A 17686-nucleotide genomic window follows, 5' to 3' on the forward strand; every position below is an offset into this window, starting at 1 on the left:
CTCCTCTTTCAGGATACATCGGGGGCTTATCTACAGCATTACAGAATGCTGTAGATAAGCCCCTGATGACGGTGGGCTTACCTCATCATCGATTTTGGGGGTGACAGGTTCCCTTTAAAAGATCATATGAGAGAAGCTGGCGATGTCTGCTATGCTGATGTGCACAAGGATGGCATGGGGATTGTGGAGTTTATTCACAAGGAAGACAAGGAATATGCTTTGAGGAAACTGAATGATACAAAGTTTAATTCTAATAAAGGTGAAACCTCCTACATTTGTGTCTCTGCTGAGAAGCATGCTATCAGTTTGTCCCCGGTAAGTGGAGCAGGATGATTGGAACCCTATCAAATCAGGCTAATTAAGATGGTGGAGGTATGTGGCAACACCGCATTTAATCGGAATTATCCAGACCTATTATTTCAGTAGGCCCAGGGACATGAGTTAGAATTTATGTGAGAATGACTGACTGTTGACCCTTACTGTAATTTTATTAATGTTCAATGGCTGCCATTTGTTGACTGGCTGCTGATTACCAATTGTATCTGTTCTAGTATTGCAGTCCTAGTATTGTTCTACTATCTTTGGGAAACAAATGTACAATGTTTGAATGTTAATATGTTGACCCATTGGTGCTCTGCGATATGAAGGACAATCTATACATGTTGTTTGAACACTCCAGCAGTGAGGGATGGCCACCTTCCACCTGCCTCCAAGCCTGTGGAGGAATGACTGAATGAGAAGTTGTGAGTTCCTATAACAAGGATGATCTGCCTTGGTTCAGAGAGACTACATTACAGAAGCCATGGCATCAACTGAAGAAATACAGAGCTGCTTCATTGACCATCACTGAGCCCTCAAAGACATTTAGAGAATCCAGGTTGGGACAATCAAGTCACCTGGCCTCGTACATTAATGGACTGTCAGCTTCCTAAGCCCTTCTTGATTTAAATGTTTGGCCTTGATAAAATAAAAAAGCTGTCCCCGCCTTCTGTAGAATTGAACATGTAAAAGTAGTTTGGGACAGTGACCCTGGCGTTAATTGGGCGCCAGGCTCACAACGGCACGAGAGCCTCAGGGAGAGCGAGTGTCGACTGGAACGGCGATAGCACGGGAGGGGAGTATAAGCCTTTTTACTTTATTGGGGCCAAGCGAGAGGTATGACAAGGAGTTGTCCAAGTAGTGGACAACTTCTTTAAGATGATGCAGGAACACAAGACCTGTTTGGGAAAGTGTTTAGAGACAGACCCCTGCACACTAGACCAGAATTGGCCTAGTGTTGTAAAATGCCTTGACTGCTTCAATTTAACATAGAATAAATAGATATATAGAATGTTCATTATTTGTACATAAAGCTAACACACAGTCATAAAACGTACTTAATTTTTCTGTGTCTATGGCCATCTAAAGAACGGATCCTGGAATGTGTGACTTATTTTTAACCTATGTCCCAATCGTACAAATGCTGCATTATATTCATGGACAGGTGTTTTTTTTTTCGTTTTGTTTTGTTTTTTGCTGGCCTTGTTTTTTTTTCCCCCTCTACCTTTAAGAAAGTTTGTACTTCAGATGCACTGACATTACAAACACAGGAACATCTTGTCATACTGATAAACTGGGACTTGGGCAGACCGCAAGAGGAAGGAGTGGAGCTCAGTGACTGTTCTGCTGTTGCACATTCTTATACAGCAGTCACATCCAGAACTGCTGTTGCATCATGTCCTATGCTCCAGTCACTTCTGGAGATGAAGTCACTATTCTGCTGCTACAACATGTTTCACTCCGATCACATCCAGAGCTGCAGTGACAATGCCTATATAAAACTTCACATTATACCTCATGGTGAATGTGTAATCCTAAGGCTACTTTCACACATCAGGTTTTTTGTTTCAGGCACAATCCAGCAAGTTTTGAAAAAACGGATCCGTTTTTTTTTTTTGCGACGGATCCGTCTTTTTCTCAGAGTTGTATTAGTGCCGGATTGCGCCTGATGGTCAGACGTTTCATCCTTTTTTTTCCGGATCCGTCCAAATAGTCATTTCCGGCGGACGGAGAAAACGTCCAGATGAACGTTTTTCGTCTGGCGAAAAAAGCGCACAGCGACGGATCCGAGCAAAAACGTGTGAAATGGACTGGTGAAAAGATGAATCTGGTTTTCCCACCATTTTCCATTGAATTCAAGCAGCTTTTCCGTTCTCTCTCTCTCTGTCATGTGTGAAAGTAGCCTAAGGCTACTTTCACACTAGCGTTTTTTGCAATCCGTCGCAATGCGTCGTTTGGCCGAAAAAACGCATCCTGCAAAAGTGCTTGCAGGATGCGTTTTTTCCCCATAGACTAACATTAAGCGACGGATTGACACACGTCGCAACCGTCGTGCGACGGTTGCGGCGGACCGTCAGCACAAAAAAACGCTACATGTAAAGTTTTTTTGCCGCCGACGGTCCGCTTTTTCCGACCGCGCATGCGCGGCCGGAACTCCGCCCCCACCTCCCCGCACCTCACAATGGGGCAGCGGATGCGCTGGAAAAATACATCCGCTGCCCCCGTTGTGCGGCGCCGAGAACGCTAGCGTCGGTAACCTCGGCCCGACGCACTGCGACGGGCCGAGCCCGACGCTAGTGTGAAAGTAGCCTAACACTACACACACCCTATGTGATCTATCCTGTTCATTCTATTGTTTTTTGTTTGTGGCAGGACTGGAGCATAGTTTGTCTAAAAATTTGGGTCCATCCAAGATATTTGGTTTAACCCCTTAACGACCGCCGATACGCCTTTTAACGGCGGCCGCTAAGGGTACTTAAACCACAGCGCCGTTAATTAACGGCGCTGTGGAAAAAGTGAATAGCGCCCCCCAGAGTCGGATTTTCTCTGGGGTCTCGGTTGCCGAGGGTAGCCGAGACCCCAGAGAACATGATTCGGGGGTTTTTTACCGACCCCCGAGTTGCGATCGCCGGTAATTAACCGTTTACCGGCGGTCGCAACAAAAAAAAAAAAAACGCGATGTGCCGTTTAATTTCTCTGTCCTCCGATGTGATCGCACATCGGAGGACAGAGAAATAGGGTCCCCGATGGCCCCCAATAGCCCCCCGATACTTACCTACCTCCCCCGGTGCTCCTCGTGGGTCCCCATGGGCGCCGCCATCTTGTTTCCAGGAAAAAATGGCGGGCGCACGCGCAGTACGCCCGGCACCCGGCAGATCTTTGGGGTCTCGGCTGCCGGGGGTAGCCGAGACCCCAAAGAACATGATCGGGGTCGGTTTGCACCGACCCCTGTTTTGCGATCGCCGGTAATTAACAGTTTACCGGCGACCGCAAAAAAAAAAAAAAAAAAAGCGATCTGTATTTCTCTGTCCTCTGATGTGATCACACATCAGAGGACAGAGAAATAGGGGGATTCGGGGACCCTATCATACTCACCCGGGGTCCCTGGGTCCTCTTCTGTCTTCTCCTGCCAGCCGGCTTTTTCCTTATGGCGGGCGCATGCGCAGTGCGCCCGCCATCTGCTGCCATCTGCTGTCCGGCAGGAGAAGACGAGTTGGGGCTAAAATTAGGGTTAGGATTAGGGTTAGGGTTAGAGTTAGGGTTAGAGTTAGGGTTAGAGTTAGGGTTAGAGTTAGGGTTAGGGTTAGGGCTAGGGTTAGGGTTAGAGTTAGGGTTAGGGCTAGGGTTAGGGTTAGGGCTAGAGTTAGGGTTAGGGTTAGGGTTGGGGCTAAATTTAGGGTTAGGGTTAGGCTACTTTCACACTAGCGTTTTTTGGCTTCCGTCGCAATGCGTCGGAGAAAAAACGCATCCTGCAAAAGTGCTTGCAGGATGCGTTTTTTCTCCATTGGCTTGCATTAGCGACGCATTGCGACAGATTGCCACATGTCGCATCCGTCGTGCGACGGATGCGTCGTGCTTTGGCGGACCGTCGGCACAAAAAAAGCTACATGTAACTTTTTTGTGCGACGTGTCCGCCATTTCCGACCGCGCATGCGCGGCCGGAACTCCGCCCCCGCCTCCCCTCACAATGGGGCAGCGGATGCGTTGAAAAAACAGCATCCGCTGCACCCGTTGTGCGGCGCTTACAACGCTAGCGTCGGTACGTCGGCCCAGCACACTGCGATGGGCCGAGTACGACGCTAGTGTGAAAGTAGCCTTAGGCTTCTATCACACTTGCGTCGGTACGGGGCAGTCGCAATGCGTCGGCCCGACGTACCGACGCACGTTGTGAAAATTTATGCACAACGCGCGCAGCGGATGCAGTTTTTCAACGCATCCGCTGCCCAGTCTATGTCATGGGGAGAAGGGGGCAGAGTTACGGCCACGCATGCGCGGAAATGGCGGACGCGACGTACAAAAAAAAGGTTACATTGAACTTTTTTTGTGACGACGGGGCTAAAGTTATGGTTAGGGTTGGGGCTAAAGTTAGGGTTAGGGTTGGGGCTAAAGTTAGGGTTAGAGTTTGGATTAGGGTTTGGATTAGGGTTGGGATTAGGGTTGGGATTAGGGTTAGGGGTGTGTTGGATTTAGGGTTTTGATTAGGGTTATGGTTAGGGTTGAGATTAGGGCTGTTTTGGGGTTAGGGTTGTGATTATCGTTAGGGTTGTGATTAGGATTATGGATCGGGTTAAGATTAGGGTTAGGGGTGTGTTGGAGTTATAATTTGGGGGTTTCCACTGTTTAGGTACATCAGGGGGGTCTCCAAACACGACAGCCAATTTTGCGCTAAAAAAGTCAAATGGTGCTCCCTCCCTTCTGAGCTCTGCCGTGCGCCCAAACAGTGGTTTACCCCCACATATGGGGCATCAGCGTACTCGGGATAAATTGGACAACAACTTTTGGGGTCCAATTTCTCCTGTTACCCTTGTGAAAATAAAAACTTGGGGGCTAAAAATCTTTTTTGTGGGAAAAAAAAATATTTTTTTATTTTCACTACTCTGCATTATAAACTTCTGTGAAGCACTTGAGCATTCAAAGTTCTCACCACATATCTAGATAAGTTCCTTAGGGGGTCTAGTTTCCAAAATTTGGTCACTTGTGGGGGGTTTCTACTGTTTAGGTACATCAGGGGCTCTGCAAACGCAACATAACACCCACAGACAATTCTATCAAAGTCTGAATTCCAAAATGGCGCTCCTTCTCTTCCGAGCTCTGCCGTGCGCCCAAACAGTGGTTTACCCCCACATATTGGGTACCAGCATACTCAGGACAAATTGGACAACAACTTTTGGGGTCCAATTTCTCTTGTTACCCTTGTGAAAATAAAAATTTGGGGGCTAAAAAAATCTTTTTTGTGGGAAAAAAAAATATTTTTTATTTTCACTACTATGCATTATAAACTTCTGTGAAGCACTTGGGCATTCAAAGTTCTCACCACATATCTAGATAAGTTCCTTGGGTCTATTTTCCAAAATGGGGTCACTTGTTGGGAGTTTCTACTGTTTAGGTACATTAGGGGTCTGCAAACGCAACATAACGCCCGCAGACAATTCTATCAAAGTCTGCATTCCAAAATGGCGCTCCTTCCGAGCTCTGCCGTGCGCCCAAGCAGTGGTTTACCCCCACATATGGGGTACCAGCATACTCAGGACAAATTGGACAACAACTTTTGGGGTCCAATTTCTCTTGTTACCCTTGTGAAAATAAAAACTTGGGGGCTAAAAATCTTTATTGTTAAAAAAAATATATTTTTTATTTTCACGACTCTGCATTATAAACTTCTGTGATGCACTTGGGCATTCAAAGTTCTCACTACATATCTAGATAAGTTCCATGGGGGGTCTAGTTTCCAAAATGGGGTCACTTTTGGGGGGTTTCTACTGTTTAGGCACATCAGGGGCTCTCCAAACGCGACATGGCGTCCGATCTCAATTCCAGTCAATTTTGCATTGAAAAGTCAAATGGCGCTCCTTTGCTTCCGAGCTCAGCCATGCACCCAAACAGTGGTTTACCCCCACATACGGGGTGTCGGCGTACTCAAGACAAATTGTACAACAACTTCTGGTGTCCATTTTCTCCTGTTACCCTTGGTAAAATAAAAATTTGGAGGCAAAAAGATCATTTTTGTAGAAAAAATGCGATTTTTTTATTTTCACGGCTCTACGTTATAAACTTCTGTGAAGCACCTGGGGGTTTAAAGTGCTCACCACACATCTAGATAAGTTCCTTAAGGGGTCTAGTTTCCAAAATGGTGCCATTTGTGGGGGGTCTCCACTGTTTAGGCACATCAGCGGCTCTCCAAACGTGACATGGCGTCCGATCTCAATTCCAGCCAATTCCACATTGAAAAAGTAAAACGACACTCCTTCTCTTCCAAGCTCTGCGGTGCGCCCAAACAGTGGTATACCCCCACATATGGGGTATTGACGTACTCAGGAGAAATTGCACAACAACTTTTGTGGTCTAATTTCTCCTGTTACCCTTGTGAAAATAAAAATTTGGGGGCAAAAAGATCATTTTTGTAGAAAAAATGCGATTTTTTTATTTTCACGGCTTTACGTTATAAACTTCTGTGAAGCACTTGGGGGTTCAAAGTGCTCACCGAATATCTAGATAAGTTCCTTAAGGGGTCTAGTTTCCAAAATGGTATCACTTGTGGGGGGTTTCCACTGTTTAGGCACATCAGGGGCTCTCCAAACGCGACATGGCATCCGATCTCAATTCCAGCCAATTCTGCATTGAAAAAGTCAAACGGTGCTCCTTCACTTCCAAGCTCTGCGGTGCGCCCAAACAGTGGTTTACCCCCACATATGGGGTATTGACGTACTCAGGAGAAATTGCACAACAACTTTTGTGGTCTAATTTCTCCTGTTACCCTTGTGAAAATAAGAATTTGTGGGCGAAAAAATCATTTTTGTGAAAACAAATGCGATTTTTTTATTTTCACGGCTCTACGTTATAAACTTCTGTGAAGCATTTGGGGGTTCAAAGTGCTCGCCACACATCTAGATAAGTTCCTTAAGGGGTCTAGTTTCCAAAATGGTATCACTTGTGGGGGGTTTCCACTGTTTAGGCACATTAGGGGCTCCCGAAACGCGACATGGCGTCCGATCTCAATTCCAGCCAATTCTGCATTGAAACAGTCAAACGGCGCTCCTTCACTTCCAAGCTCTGCGGTGCGCCCAAACAGTGGTTTACCTCCATATATGGGGTATCGTTGTACTCAGGAGAAATTGTACAACAAAATTAGTGGTTAAATTTCTGTTTTTACACTTGTGAAAATTAAAAAAAATGGTTCTGAAGTAAAATGTTTGCAAAAAAAAGTTAAATGTTCATTTTTTTCTTCCACATTGTTTCAGTTCCTGTGAAGTACGTAAAGGGTTAATAAACTTCTTGAATGTGGTTTTCAGCAGCTTGAGGGGTGCAGTTTTTAGAATGGTGTCACACTTGGTTATTTTCTATCATATAGACCCCTCAAAATGACTTCAAATGAGATGTGGTCCCTAAAAAAAAAATGGTGTTGTAAAAATGAGAAATTGCTGGTCAACTTTTAACCCTTATAACTCCCTAACAAAAAAAAAAATTGTTTCCAATATTGTGCTAATGTAAAGTAGACATGTGGGAAATGTTATTTATTAACTATTTTTTGTGACATATCTCTCTGATTTAAGGGCATAAAAATACAAAGTTTGAAAATTGCAAAATTTTAAAAATTTTCGCCATATTTCCATTTTTTTCATAAATAATCGCAAGTAATATCGAAGAAATGTTACCACTAACTTGAAGTACAATATGTCACGAAAAAACAATCTCAGAATCAGTGGGATCCGATAAAGCGTTCCAGAGTTATAACCTCTTAAAGTGACAGTGGTCAGAATTGTAAAAATTGGCTCGGTCATTAAGTACCAAATTGGCTCTGTCACTAAGGGGTTAATTGTAGAAAGTAGTTAATAAAAAATCTAAGGCTAGGTTAGCCCCATACTGCCCGATACGGATGACACTTGTTTTAAAAGAAGAAATTAAAAGATGACCAGTCACTTGAGGTACTAATTAGACATGGTGGGTGTACCCCTTCATGTTAAAGTCTGGGTTTTTTTTTTTTTTTTTTTTTTTTAAAGTTCGGGTACCAGACCAGTACCTGGACCCAATTCAATGATCGGCGGTAAAATCAGAACCGTGGTTCAATCGCTGTCAAATGACAGCGTTAGCCCTCAGCTGTAATTGGAGGTAAAAAGTTTACCTGCAGTCACTGGTGTCGGCTAATGGGACTACTACTCCCATGAGCCTATGCCTGTTGCCATTAATAAAAGCAAGAACAGGCACAGCACATGGGAGTATTCATCAGGTGGCGTGTGTTTTCTCCTGTAATTTTGATATCCAGCCAGGCAAAACTGAGAGCTGCGTGCTGCAACCCCCAGCTGTCAGCATTAGCAAGGCTGGTTATTAACAATAGAGGGGTCTCCACCGTGTTTTTTAAATTTACTGAAATAAATCATTAAACAAAAACTATGTGGGGTGCTCCCCACTTTTGACAATCAGCCAACGTAAAGCAGACAGCTGGGGACTGATATTCTCAGGCTGTTAAGGGGCCATGGATATTGGCTCCCTCCAGTCTAAAAATAGCAGCCCGCAGCTGCCCAGAAAATAGAGGCACCAATTCTGGTGCTTTGGCTCTTTCCACTTGCCCTGTGGCGGTGGCAAATGGAGTTCATATTTATTGAGTTGATGTTACCTTTTGTATTGTTCAGTTACATCAATCTCAAGGTTTAGTAATGGAGAGGCGTCAGTAAGATCGGTAATCCCGAAAAGAAGGAAGAATTGGAAGCATTTAAAAATGCCAGGGTGGATGAACACAGAACTTAATCACTTGTTAACAAGGAAAAAAGAAATGTATATCAAATGGAAAGAGGGAAGCATATCTAAAGGAGTAAAAAATGCTGTTTACAGGGAATGCAGGGCAAGTGTTTGGGGAGCTTAAAGCCAGTGTTGAAGTAAGGCTTGCAAGGAAGACCAAAAACAGGAAAAAAGGATTTTGGGGGTATGTCAAAAGCAAAAGAAAAGTCAAAGATGCTATAGGATTTTTACAGGATGAAAAGGGTGAAGTGATCAAAAATGATGTTGAGAAGGTGGAACCTTTAATTTCCTATTTTGCTTCTGTGTGCTCAAAGAAATCAATTGTAACATCAACTGATCTTCACCGTGCCATCGAATGAATAAAAGAATCCACACTGTCCATAAACTGAGAGATGGTGAGGGGGCACTTAGCTAATTTAAATGAATTTAAATCTCGTGGTCCAGATGAATTACCTACTAGGAAACTGAAAGAGCAGAGTATATTGCCGAACCTCTAGCCAGAATGGTTGAAAAATCCTGGAAAACAGAAGAAATCCCAGAAGATTGGAGAAATGCAAGTGTTGTCACTATCTTCAAAAAATGTAAGAAGACGGTGGAAACTACAGGCCAGTGAGCCTTACTTCTATACCAGGAAAGATCTTTGAACAAATTATTAAACAGCATGTATGTAAGTACTTGGATAAGAATACAGTAACTAGTCAGCAAGCATGGGTTTGTAGCAAACAAGTCATGACAGACTAATCTAATTTCCTTCTAAGATGGAAACATGGACTAGGTGGATCAGGAAAATATGGTAGAAATAGTATATCTTGACTTCAGCAAAGCATTTAATAAAGTATCTTATACTTCCCTTATTGAGAAAAATGACGCAAGTATGGGATTAACAAGGCTACTGTTTGGTGGATTCATAACTGGCTCAGTAATCATTTTCAAAGAGTGGTAATAAATTGTTGGATATCCAATTGGAACATTTTAAGTGGGATACCACAAGACTATCCTGGCCCCAGTGTTCAATATTTTTATTAATGAGCTAGATAAGGGAGCAGAAGGTAAACTAATCAAATTTGCAGATGATGCAAGGCTAGGAGGCATAGCTAAAGAAGACCGAGAAAGGATTCAAATTTATCTATAGAAGCTTGAACAATGGACTGTGACTAATCGAATGGTATTTAACGGAGAAATGCAAGGATTCTACATCGGGGAAAGAAAAACAAATTACATTATAGAACGGGAGGAATAGAACTAAGAAACAGCATGTGTGAAAAAGACTTGGGTATACTAACAGATCAGACTGCACAAGAGTCAACAGTGTGATGCAGCAGCAAAAAAGGCAAACCCAGTTCTAGGATGTATTAAGTGAAGCATAGAGTCTAGATAACGTGAAGTAATTATCCCTCTCTACTCCTCCTTGGTCAGGCCTCATCTGGAATACTGTGTCAAGTTCTGGGCATAGCATTTTAAAAAAGACATTGCAAAACTGGAGCAAGTTCAGAGAACAGCTACCAGGATGGTGAGTGGACTGCAAAGTATGTCCTACAAGAAACGTTTAACGGATCTGGGAATGTTTAGCTTGGAAAAAAAAGAAGGCTAAGAGGAGACTTAAAGGGAAGGTGCTATCAAAAAAAAAATTTCTCCAGCAAATGAAAAAATGTAAAGAATTAATGTTTACATTTTGTTAAAAAAATATCATAATTTGTTTATAATTTATATGAAAAATAATTTTAAAAGGTTTGGCATTTCCACTTTTAAACACTAGAGGGAGCAGCTACTGAAATTGGACAAAAATCTAGTGTACAACTAGCTCACATTGCTGCACTGCAGTAATTATGGGCAGAGTCTGCTGACAAGTGTGATGTCTTCTCTCCTCCCCTTCTGGGTCTTTGCTAAGGGATAAGAGCGGATGATATTCAGGAACACATTGAGCAGCCATTTTGTTAGTGACTGCAAAGTTATACTGACAAGTAGACAGTCAGAGGATGGCAGGCAGCAAAGATTCTGTGAGATATATGGTGGAGGGAGCAGGGTGACAGCAGCACAGAGTATTTCAGGAGAGCAGTGTGCTGGTCTACGGGGGGCACCCTGTTCTTTTCGCGGAGCAGCCAGGGATTTACATTGAGCGCTGTCTTTTATACACATGGATGGACCGTCTGCTCCACAAAAATCCAGGAAACATTTCTGCTGATTGATGGCCTGTTTTGATCCAGACATTGCATGCAAAGATCTTGTCCTGGCGATGTGTGAAAGCGAGGCAGTCCGGGGTGATGCTGGGAAGTAGGTTGGGGGGAAATGTAGCCATTTACTAAAGATAAAAATGAGACCCTTCTATTCAGCTGCCTCACCTGCCCTCCCCTGACTGCACCTAACTGGAGGTCATGCTGCCCCCTCTTTTACCCCAGACCCGCGTGCAGGTGCTCACCCAGAACCACCCTAGAATGGGTTCCCTTTCTGAAGATAATACCGCCATATAGATCATACACAATACCGCTATATACAGCACACACAATACTGCCATATACTTCTCACAGTCATATAGATCACCCATAATACCGCCATATAGATCACCCATAATGCCGCCATATAGACAACCTATAATACCGCCATATACTTCTCACATAATACCGCCATATACTTCTCACACAATACCGCCATATACTTCTCACGTACCGTCATATAGATCACACACAATACCACCATGTAGATCACACATAAAACCACCATATAATTCTCATACTACTGCCATATAATCACACACAATCCCACAGTTCTCATATAATACCGTCATAGTTTTCACATCATTCCACAATACTGATCAAACATAATACCACCAAATAGATCACATATAATACCGTCATATAGATCACACAATGCCATTATACAGATCACACACAATACTTGGCGGCATCAAGTGTGATTGCAGCGCCCCAGAGTCCTGGTCGTTGCAGTACTGATGCTCCGCCGCTAAGGGGGGCTATGGTACGTCTGATGGCACTGAAGGAGTTCACCTGACCAGGTATCACAGACACCAATACACTTCACAGTCTGGCCTCCAGGGGGAGCTAAGGGCGCTATGTATTAGGCCACTCCTCACAGTCTGGTAAAACTGGGGGTTGGATAGGAAGTTAGGAAGAGAGCTGACTGGGTTGGAGCCAGGCAACATCCTGTGGCAGAGGGTGTTGCAGGGGAAGATTCAGGGGGGTCCCTGTCAGGGGTGGGATCCTGACAGAGACCTAGCGAACAGAGAGAACGTTACGGGACCGCGCCTGCACTTGATCGCGGCGGTACCCCAAGAAAGGACAAGAAGCGAGGTTTATTGTGCTGAGTGAGAAACGAGATAAACGCAACAAGGAGAAATACCAGTAGGAGTCGTGCTGTAAGACGAGGCAACATCCTACTGAGGCGCGCAGCCGGTGGCCGGAACACCGAGGAAGTACTAGGCTCCAAGCAATACTTCAAACCTACGGCAGGACAGTCAGTTATAATTGGGCTGTCTCACAAAAATCACCTACGAAGACATAGGGGGCAACATTTGGAGAGGGGCGACTCTAGAGTCCCGGAAGAACGCCGAGCCTACCCGTCATACGGGTGCGTCCTAGCCATATAATCTGGGGGACGAAGAAGAACATCAGAATCGAGTTGTGAGGGAACTTCAGAAACAGACACAACAGTTGTGGGGACTATCCCACACTGCAGGGGAGGACCACAACACACAAGCGCTAGAAGGTAGGCACAGATTTCCACCTGCAAAGGGAACTCTGGAGGTGCCATCGGATCGGCCGGACTTGCGCAGCCCGGTTAACCGTATTCCGGACTGAGGATCCTGAGGCCTTCAGTAAAGAGGTAAAGAGACTGCAACCTGGTGTCCTCGTTATTTACTGCGACCGGCACTCCACCGCACTACCACCACTTTCCACACCTATTATTGGGCGCCCCTTAGCAGGGTCACGGACCGGGTCTAGCCACCGTGACAATCCCAGCGCAGAGGCCCGGTACCGGGTACCCCTCGGCCCTGCAACAGTGGGGGCGCTACATGATCTCTATGGCAGTATTATGTAATAAATATATATGGCGGCATTATATATGATCCATATGGCATTGTGCTGGTCTAGGGGGGTCACAGAGAGATATATGGTGGAAGGAGCAGGGTGACAGGAGCACAGAGTATTTCAGGAAAGCAGTGTGCTGGTCTATGGGGGGAGTGTGCTCATACAACTGTACACTTAGCCTTTACTGGCTATTAAAATGGGGGACCCTGAAAAAAAAAGTGTGGGGTCCCCCTATAATTAATATGATCGCACATCAGAGGACAGAGAAATAGGGGGATTCGGGGACCCTATCATACTTACCGGTGTCCCTGGGTCCTCCTGTGTCCTCTTCTGGCCGCCGGCTTCTTCCTTCTGTAAGAAAATGGCGGGTGCATGCGCAGTGCGCCCGCAATGATCTGCCGGCTGGCAGCTAGAGGAGTTGGGGTTAGGGCTAGGGTTGGGGCTAAATTTAGGGTTAGGGCTGGGGCTTAATTTAGGGTTAGGGTTAGGGTTGGGGCTAAATTTAGGGTTAGGGTTGGGGCTAAAGTTAGGGCTAGGGTTGGGGCTAAAGTTAGGACTAGGGTTGCTGCTAAAGTTAGGGTTAGAGTTGGGATTAGGGTTGGCATTAGGGTTACGTTTGGGATAAGGGTTAGGTTTGGGATTAGGGTTAAGGTTAGGGTTGGGATTAGGGGTGTATTGGGATTAGGGTTAGGTTTGAGGTTAGGGTTGAGATTAGGATTAGGGGTGTGTTGGATTTAGGGTTCTGATTAGGGTTATGGTTGTTTTGTGGTTAGGGTTGCGATTATCCTTAGGGTTGTGATAAGGATTATGGATCAGATTGGCATTAGCGTTAGGGGTGTGTTGGGGTTAGGGTTGGAGTTAGATTTGGGGGGTTTCCACTGTTTAGGTACATCAGGGGGTCTTTAAACGCTACAGCCAATTTTGCGCTCAAAAAGTCAAATGGTGCTCCCTCCCTTCCGAGCTCTGCCGTGCACCCAAACAGTGGTTTACCCCCACATATGGGGTATCAGCATACTCGGGATAAATTGGACAACAACTTGTGGGGTCCAATTTCTCTTGTTACCCTTGTGAAAATAAAAACTTGGGGGCTAAAATATCTTTTTTGTGGGAAAAAAAAAAATTTTTAAAATATTTTTTATTTTCACAACTCTGCATTATAAACTTCTGTGAAGCACTTGGGCATTCAAAGTTCTCACCACACATCTAGATAAGTTCCTTGGGGGGTCTAGTTTCCAAAATGGGGTCACTTGTGGGGGGTTTCTACTGTTTAGATATATCAGGGTCTCTGCAAACGCAACATAATGCCCCCAGACCATTCTATCAAAGTCTGCATTCCAAAATGGCGTTCCTTCCCTTCCGAGCTTTGCCATGCGCTCAAACAGTGGTCCCCCCCACTCATGGGGTATCAGTGTACTCAGGACAAATTGGACAACAACTTTTGGGGTCCAATTTCTCTTGTTACCCTTGTCAAAATAATAATTTGGGGGCTTAAAAATCTTTTTTGTGGAATTTTTTTTTATTTTCACGACTGCATTATAAACTTCCGTGAAGCACTTGGGCATTCAAAGTTCTCACCACACATCTAGATAAGTTCCTTGGGGGGTCTAGTTTCCAAAATGGGGTCACTTGTGGGGGGTTTCTACTGTTTAGGTACATTGGGGGCTCTGCAAACGCAATATAACGCCCGCAGACCATTCTATCAAAGTCTGCATTCCAAAACGGCGCTCCTTCCCTTCCAAGCTCTGCCATGCGCCCAAACAGTGGTTTACCCCAACATATGGGGTATCAGCCTACTCAGCATAAATTGCACAATACATTTTGGGGTCCAATTTCTCCTGTTACTCTTGTGAAAGCAAAAATTTGGGGGTGAAAAATGATTTTTGTGGAAAAAATATGATTTTTTTTATTTTCATGGCTCTAAATTATAAACTTCTGTGAAGCAGTTGCGGGTTCATAGTGCTCATCACACATCTAGATATGCTCTTTGGGGGGGGGTCTAGTTTCCAAAATGGGGTCACTTGTGGGGGGTTTCTACTGTTTAGGTACATCAGGAGCTCTGCAAATGCAACATGACGCCGGCTGACCATCCCATCAAAGTCTGCATTCCAAGCGGCGCTCCTTCCCTTCCGAGCCCCGATGGGTGCCCAAACAGTGCCCCCACCCACATATGGGGTATCAGCGTACTCAGGACAAACTGGTCAACAGATTTTGGGGTCCAATGTCTCCTGTTACCCTTGAGAAAATAAAAAATTGCAGGCTAAAAAAATCATTTTTGAGGGGGAAAAAAAGGATTTTTTATTTCCACGGCTCTACTTTATAAATTTCTGTGAAGCACTTGGGGGTTTAAAGTGCTCACCACACATCTAGATAAGTTCCTTAAGTGGTCTAGTTTCCAAAATGGGGTCACTTGTGGGGGGTTTCTACTGTTTAGGCACATCAGGGGCTCTCCAAACGCGACATGTTGTCCTATCTCAATTCCAGCCAATTCTACATTGAAAAAGTAAAACGGCACTCCTTCTCTTCCAAGCTCTGCGGTGCGCCCAAACAGTGGTTTACACCCACATATGGGGTATCGACGTACTAAGGAGAAATTGCACAACAACTTTTGTGGTCTAATTTCTCCTGTTACCCTTGTCAAAATAAAAATTTGGGGGCAAAAAGATCATTTTTGTAGAAAAAATGCGATTTTTTTATTTTCACGGCTCTACGTTATAAACTTCTGAGAAGCACCTGGGGGTCTAAAGTGCTCACCACACATCTAGTTAAGTTCCTTAAGGGGTCTAGTTTCCAAAATGGGGTCACTTGTGGGGGGTTTCCACTGTTTAGGCACATCAGGGGCTCTCTAAACGTGACATGGCATCCGATCTCAATTCCAGCCAATTCTGCATTGAAAAAGTCAAACGGCGCTCCTTCTCTTCCAAGCTCTGCGGTGTGCCCAAACAGTGGTTTACCCCCACATATGGGGTATCGGCGTACTCAGGAGAAATTGCACAACAACATTTATGGTTAAATTTCTGTTATTACACTTGTGAAAATAAAAAAAATGGTTCTGAAGTAAAATGTTTTGCAAAAAAAAGTTAAATGTTCATTTTTGCCTTCCACATTGTTTCAGTTCCTGTGAAGCACGTAAAGGGTTACTAAACTTCTTGAATGTGGTTTAGAGCACCTTGAGGGGTGCAGTTTTTAGAATGATGTCACACTTGGTTATTTTCTATCATATAGACCCCTCAAAATGACTTCAAATGTGATGTGGTCCCTAAAAAAATGGTGTTGTAAAAAGGAGAAATTGCTGGTCAACCTTTAACCCTTATAACTCCCTAACAAAAAAAAAATGTTGTTTCCAAAATTGTGCTGATGTAAAGTAGACATGTGAGAAATGTTATTTATTAACTATTTTTTGTGACATATCTCTCTGATTTAAGGGCATAAAAATGCAAAGTTTGAAAATTGCAAAATTTTAATTTTTTTTGCCATATTTCTGTTTTTTTTTATAAATAATCGCAAGTAATATCGAAGAAATGTTACCACTAACATGAAGTACAATATGTCACGAAAAAACTATCTCAGAATCAGCAGGATCCGTTGAAGCGTTCCAGAGTTATAACCTCATAAAGTGACAGTGGTCAGAATTGTAAAAATTGGCCTTGTCATTAAGTACCAAATTGGCTCTGTCACTAAGGGGTTAAAATACTTTATTCTGGCTGTGTGTTTATTTAACCTGTAACAACTATAGAATTAGTAATGGATAGGTGTCTTATTGACGCCTCTCCATTACTAATGGGCTTGATGTCGCCTTACATTACAAAGGTGACATTAACCCCCAAACTATTACCCCACTTGCCACCGCTACAGAGCAAGTGGGACGAGCGAGGCTAAGTGCCAGAATTGGCGCATCTTATAGCTGGGGTATCCGGGGGGGGGGGGGGTCCCCTTATTGTAATAGCCAGTAAAGGCTAAAAAAAAAAGCAAAGGACATTACATATTCCTGTGTGGCCGGTGTCGCACTTGCGAGTGTGATGTGAAAAACTTGCGCGAGTCTCTGGCATCAACACCCGGCACTTGTTACCGGAGTGTGCAGCTGCGTGTATTTCTATGCACCCGGACCCAAGTGCCGGCGGCAGTTCCAGGTGTTGATGCGAGACAGTAGCATGAATTTCTCAAATCACACTGGCAAGTGTGACACAGGCACGTCACGTACTTCCGGATGTGAAACCAGATTCAACATATGTAAATTAGTACGCATGCTTATATGTAAATTAGTATGCATGCTTAGTAAGCTGATTTCCCGCAGTTATTACGCATGTGACAAATAATTAGATGTGGTTTTACTGCATCTAATGATAGTTTATGGGAAATTTACGCTGCGGGGACTGAGCGTCTCCGTATCATAAATAGACATGCTGCGGTCTGGAAAGATGCGCAGCATGTCTGTTTACGCAGGTCTACCGCCTTTGAACGCATAGTGGACATGGGATTTCTTGAAATCCCATCCACTATGCTGTAACATCTGGACCCTGCAGGTTGGACACAGCAGATGTACGCAGCGTCCATTCCGCAGTGTTTACTGACTGTGTTCACATACCCTATCTGCAAACAGGAAATAACTTTTTTTTTCCTTCCCAGAAGCCAACTTTCTATAAGTTTTACTTCAAGTGATAAAAAAAGCATGTAATGAAAAAACGCGTGCAGAAAAAACGCATCTAAAACGCAGGTGACCTGCCAGTGACCTCAGATGCAGATTTTACCACCTTCAAATCTTGAGCAAATACTGAGCCAATCCTGACTGTGGAAACATACCCTAATACAGAATCCAGCATGTAGCTGGATGACATTGCATATTATACCAGTCACCTACCCTGCAATGATGTGTG

The 17686-nt window shown here is 44.2% G+C and overlaps 1 protein-coding gene across 3 annotated transcripts in view; it reads left to right on the forward strand.

Moving 5' to 3' along the window:
• Positions 1 to 17686, forward strand: part of ASZ1 (ankyrin repeat, SAM and basic leucine zipper domain containing 1) — a 302090-nt gene that overhangs the window by 170703 nt on the left and 113701 nt on the right. The gene's annotated exons all lie outside the window — the stretch shown is intronic.

This window comes from Ranitomeya variabilis, chromosome 5, assembly GCF_051348905.1.
Source record: "Ranitomeya variabilis isolate aRanVar5 chromosome 5, aRanVar5.hap1, whole genome shotgun sequence".
Taxonomy (NCBI): Eukaryota; Metazoa; Chordata; class Amphibia; order Anura; family Dendrobatidae; genus Ranitomeya; species Ranitomeya variabilis.